The sequence below is a fragment of the Phaseolus vulgaris genome, chromosome 8, assembly GCF_051622355.1.
Source record: "Phaseolus vulgaris cultivar YP4 chromosome 8, ASM5162235v1, whole genome shotgun sequence".
Lineage (NCBI taxonomy): Eukaryota > Viridiplantae > Streptophyta > Magnoliopsida > Fabales > Fabaceae > Phaseolus > Phaseolus vulgaris.
The window spans coordinates 37,768,704-37,774,703 of NC_143505.1; positions in this window are offsets into that span (position 1 = coordinate 37,768,704).

The window sequence follows — 6,000 nt, forward strand, 5'->3', positions numbered from 1 at the left end:
AGCACGCCGATTGGCACAAGGCACCTCCCGAGGAGTTGAAGTCGATCTATAGCCCTTGGCCGTTTCATACTTAGGGAATCGACATCCTGGGACCTTTTCCACTGGCGATCAGGCAGATGAAGTACTTGGTGGTGGCGATTGAGTATTTCACCAAGTGGATTGAAGCAGAACCAGTGGCCTAGATCACCGCGCACAAGATCGAAGGCTTTGTATGGAAGAATATTGTGTGCCGGTTTGGAGTGCCTAAGCGCCTGGTATCAGATAATGGGACTCAGTTTGCGAGCCACCTGTTGAAGAAGCTTTGCGAAGGGGTTGGAATTCAGCAAGTGTTTGCATCCGTCGAGCACCCTCAGACTAATGGCCAGGTGGAATCAGCTAACCGGGTGTTGCTGAGAGGTTTGAAGAGAAGGCTCGAGAAAGCCAAGGGAAGTTGGGCTGAGGAGGTACCCCGAATAGTTTGGGCGTACCACACCACCGAGCAGTCAGGAACCCATGAGACCCCGTTTAGCTTGGTCTATGGGTGTGATGCCATGATTCCAGTCGAGATTCAGGAGAGCTCGCCGAGATTCCAGAACTTTGTAGAGGAAGACTCGAATGAAGAGAGAAGACTGAACCTGGATCTGCTGGACGAAGTCAGGGAGGAGGCAAGGCTGAAGGCTGAGGCGGTGAAGAGAAGGGTCGAGCGAAGGTACAACTCAAAGGTGATGCCAAGGCAGTTTAGAGAAGGCAATCTGGTGATGAGAAAGGCCCACCAGTACGAGATGGAGAATAAGCTATCACCCAAGTGGACTGGACCGTTCAGAATAACCGAGGCACTCGGGAACGGAGCCTATCGCCTGGAGACGTTGGAAGGGGGGGCGATCCCTCGTACCTGGAACGCCACACACCTGAAGTTGTACTATAGCTAAGAGCTTTGTAAGTAAAGACAAACACAAATATTACACTGCAATGTCTCTGTTAAAACAGTTTCAAGGGGGCACTCTTTTTTCCCTAAGGAGGGTTTTTAATGAGGCCACCCAATAAAAGAAGAGTTTTCGAAGTATAAGGTGTTTTCAGATTGCATATGTGTTATTTCCAAAATTTTCGAAGAAAGACCTTGTCATTCGTACATGATTTAAGGCACGAAAAGATATGTCGCGTGTTTTCTAAAGTTTTTAAAGTCCTCATCGTTTTTCGGCGATTAGAGGCACCAGTCAAGTTTTTAAAGTCCTCATCGTTTTTCGGCGATTAGAGGCACTAGTTAAGTTTTTGAGTCCTCATCGTCTTTCGGCGATCGGAGGCACCAGATGGAAGACCTCAACGCCCTCGCGCGTTTTGAGGCAAGTTAAAAGACCTCCTCGCCGTTGAGCGAGTGCAGGCGAGAAAGAGAAAAAGTCCTCCGTGTTTCTGGGAGCGAGAAGATGTAACTCCCGGGGCAACGTAGAGGCAAGTTAAAGACCTCCTCGCCGTTGAGCGAGTGCAGGCGAGAAAGAGAAAAAGTCCTCCGTGTTTCTGGGAGCGAGAAGATGTAACTCCCGGGGCAACGTAGAGGCAAGTTAAAGACCTCCTCGCCGTTGTGCGGGCGCAGGCGAGAAAGGTCCTCAGTGCATCCAGGGGGGAGGAGATGTACGCCCTGGGCAAGTTGAGGCACCGGATAAAGTCCTTATCGCCGTTGTGCGAACTAAGGCCCATCAAAGACCTCCTCGCCGTCGAGCGAGTGCAGGCGTGAGAAAGGAAAGGTCCTCAGTGCATCCAGGGGGGAGGAGATGTACGCCCTGGGTAAGTTGAGGCACCAGACAAAGTCCTTCTCGCCGTCGAGCGAGTTAAGGCCGTTTAAAGTCCTTCTCGCCGATGAGCGAGTTCAGGCGAGTAAAAGTCCTTCTCGCCGTTGAGCGAGTTCAGGCGAGTTAAAAGACCTTCTCGCTTATGTGCGAGTATAGGCAAGATAAAATCCTTCTCGTCTTGAACGAGTTCAGGTATGGCGAAGAGGGTGGAAGAAGCTTGAAAGGTGGCTAAGGTAGGTTCGAAGAGAACGCCTAGCCAGCCAGTCTCTAGCTCTGGGGTTCAGGGAGGTAAAGGAAGATCCCAAAGGGCATTTCTGCCTCAGATAAAGAAATGACTGCCAAAGCCTGAGGCTAAGGAAAGCTGGTGTTACCAAGAGGTCTGGGTGATCGCGGAAAGTTCAAACACGGCGAGAAGGTGGAAAGACTTGTTTGATAAAGCAGGTCAAGTGGGACGTTGTTTGAAGCAATGATCGAATCACAGTTCGTTGCTTGGAACTTTTCTTACGATCAGGTTAGTGCCTCAGGGGTACAAGTTGTTTAAAGCGATTATTGCTTAAGTTTGAATCGGCTCGAAGCAGTTACGCCAAAGGTCATGTTTGCAAAATCGCTAAGTTAAACGCAGCAGAGTTAAACATACAAAGAAAGTAAAGCGCTCAAAAGGAGTCGGAAGAAATGTCCAAGTTTCGATATTGAAATAAGAAGCTGTTCAAAATACGTGTGCAAGAGTTTTTTACAAGGAAAATACAGGTGAATTTATAAAGAAGCAGATGGGGGGTGGAATTGGTTGAGCCTTCGGCGGGAACGACCTTTCCATCTACTACTTCATTGTTTAATGACACCATGCTGAGGTCGAGATCAGGGAATAGGCATGTGAACTATTCTCGAGCGGCATCAAACCCGACAACCAGAATCTGAGCGGAGCTTAGCTTAAGTTCTTCAATTTGCTTTTGAAATCCTTCAACCTGCTGCTTAAGCTCCTTGTTCTGCTGCTCCAGCTCTTCGACCTGTTTTCGGAGTTGTTTGTTGGTCTCTTGAGCTTGAAGAAGGTCGTCAGCCACCTTCTTGGATTCTGTTTGAGCTTGAGCCAACTCGGCAGCCATCTTCACCTTCTCTTTGTTTGCCTCGGAGAGATCAGCCATGGCGTCGTCTCTTGCTTTCTCTACTTGCCCAAGTAGCTTCTCGCGGTCGATCGACCTTTGCTCCAGCTTCTGTACCTTATCGGCATTGGCTTGAATTTGAGCCTCCAGGTCGCTCGCCTTGGTACGTAGAGGCACGATTCTGCTTTCAAGTTCGACCTTTTCTTGGGCAAGTTCATGGACTTTGCGGCGAAGGTCAACAGCTTCCTTGCGCGCAAGCCTAAGCTCGGTGTTTAGGGCATCCTCCACTCGAGAATGTTCCATTTCCGCGAGCGTTAGGCTGAATGACACCTTCTCCACCTCGACCTTCATTGTGCTGTTCTCGGTCTTGAGGTTGTAGATATCATCCTGTAGCCGCCTGGTGGAGCTCTCCACAGCTTTCGTTATGATTGATGGGATATCCTCTGCAATGGTTTTGAGTTTAGCAGTCAGAGGTTCCCACATCCTCGTGACCTCGAGGGAAAGATTTGCAGCTTGGAGAGGCGTCAGGGGGGCTTGTTGGGGGTTCTCGTCGCCACCCTCCTTAGCAATATTTTCGGTGGTTGCTTCTTGGCGTGGCGACGCAATCGGGGACTCGGTGATTAGGATTGGAGAGGTGTGAGCGACCTCATCCCCGATTGGAACGATTCCTGCAGCTGAAGTGTTGGAAGGAGGGCCCCCTCCTGCTGATATATGTGGTGTAGAGGCACTCGGGGGGTCCTCTAAGAAGTTTGGCTCTTGGGCCCCAGTTGCAGGTGGCGCAGTGGCCAATGGAACTGCTTGGACTGGTGGTGAAGGGGCTTGTGGTGCTGGTGGTGAAGGAGGAGGAGCGGGTGTTGATGGTGGTGTTGAAGCTGGAAGAGGGGGTGGGGCAGGTGGAGAAGATGGTGCCACCCTCTTCCTTTTCGTGACAAGGCCATCCTCTGTGACCTCGTCGTCCTCTTCCTCATCCTCTTGGACAACTTGGGGTGCTTTCCGCTTTGGCCTCTTAAGGACCAGTTTCTTTCGTTGGGCGGGCGCCTTAGGCGGTGATTGCCCCTGGATGATGGCCTTCTCGACCGCTGAGTTGGGAACCGTCTGGAAGCCGGTCGCCAACCCGTGGTTGCGGGCGAGCGCCTTTAAATCGGCGAGCATGTTCTTACCCAGCATGGTGTCTACATGAAATGAAAGTGCATAAGTTAGCTCAAAGGAGAAAGGGGTAAGTGTACAAGACAATAAGACAGCAAAAACAGGCATATGCAGAAAAGATAAAACCAAAGTCTTGTGTGTATCGCACAAGACGCCCAGAAACAATATCAGAAGCAATGTCAAGACAAAGATGTAGCGTCCTAACCTATTTGAAATTCCAACTGGTCCTCAAAGAACTCGAAGGAAATCAGGGTGGGGGTCAAGAATGTTATGTGGGCATCTGCCACCCTCTTCCAGAAGAGACAAAGGTCTCTGTCCAAAGCTCCCATGCTGTCAGGACTTCTGGGCCTCCTGAAGCAGCTCTTGGACTCTTTTTTCCCCTTGTCCACCCAGTACAAGGGGAAACCGTCGAGAAGGGAAGGGTCTTTGTCGTTTGCGCGAACCTGGATGAACTTCCCTTTCCAATCCTTGTACAACTGCTGGAAGATGGTGAAAATGGATCTCCCAGCAATGGCGTTCAGACTGACCCACAGGCGATCTCCTGGGTGCTTGGCCTCAAACAGGAATAAAAACACGTCCACTGACGCAGGCAACCCCAGGTGGGCGCACGTTACCTCAAAAGCTCGGACAAACGCCCAGCTGTTAGGGTGAAGCTGGGCGGCAGCGATGTTGAGCTCGGTTAAGAGTTCCCTCTCAAATCGAGTGAGAGGGAACCTGAGTTTAACCTTCTTGAAGAGAGTGGTGTAGACGAAGTAGAAGGGCCCGTCGGCGCTCACTTTATCATCGACGCACACTGGCAGAGTGGCTGGGCAAGGCAGCATCATCATTCTCTCATCGTGCTCCTTGTGGAATGATTGGTGGGCCTCGTCCCCATTGGTCAATCGCAGAACCGCTCCCGCGGTGTTCACCGACGACGTTTCCTTTAAGAGGGTTGAGTTAGCCCATGAGTATAACGTCTTTAAGTCTGGCAGTGGGGTGGGGGCTCCTCCAGCGTTTGGTGGAGTCGCCTGGGCCAGAGTGGTTTGAGAAGACGCGGGCCTCACAGCCTGCGAAGAGGGAGCACCACGAACTTGCGTAGAGTCGTGTGCTTGTGAAGGGGGGTTTCGCGCTGACGGAGGGGGGTTCGGGGTGATCTTCGTGCGAGTCATGGTAGCAACTGCAAACGAAGGAGGAAGGAAAAATAATCAGGAGGGTTACAAAGGCTGACTCGATCATGAATGGAAGGTGAAAGACGAACGAATGTGAGTTCGTTGCGACAATCGGCAAAGCCCTAAGTCACGCAGAAGGAGAAATGGAAAAACAGCCCACAGCGTATGCACCAAACAGTTACAGGATGATGCAAATCGGTGAAAATGCAAGAAAACCCAGCAGATGAAGGAAAGTAGTTACCTTTCGATGATCGGGAGAATGTTAAAGAGAGGTGGTGATCTAGAGCGTCGAGGAACGTCGAGAGCTTTTCGCAGAAAGAAATGAGAGCGTATGCAAGTGTGAAGAAAGTGATGGAACAGTAGGAGCGTAAGGGGTTTAAGGGTTTTCGAACGGTTTTGGGAAGCGCTAACGGCAGATGAAGATGGCTGTTGATGAGAGCCATGTGTCGAATGATGCGCGAAGAGTTTGGTGGAGCGTCAGAGCAGCAGAAAGTACTACCGCTTGGAATTCTGCGCCCATGCCACGTAGACCGGTGTTAACAAAGGCTTTTTCAGTCTTTTCGCTAGACAAGTCTTCGCTTAAGACTGGGGGGCTTGTGTACCGCCCTGATGGTCGGATGCGATGACGTGGCATCCTGTTACAGTGTAGACGTGTTGACAAGGCGCCAGGTTGACAGTTGGGAAGGAAGTCGGGAGGCACGTGTAGTCGCCGATAGTTAAGTTGGCGTGTTCCGATCTTCAGCTTACCAGAATAGGCGATCGCCAGGTTGAGGACGAAGTCGCCAGATGCAGACTCAGGCGACCAGGAAGTCGGAGATCGCCAGAACAAGCACATCGCCGAAGTTA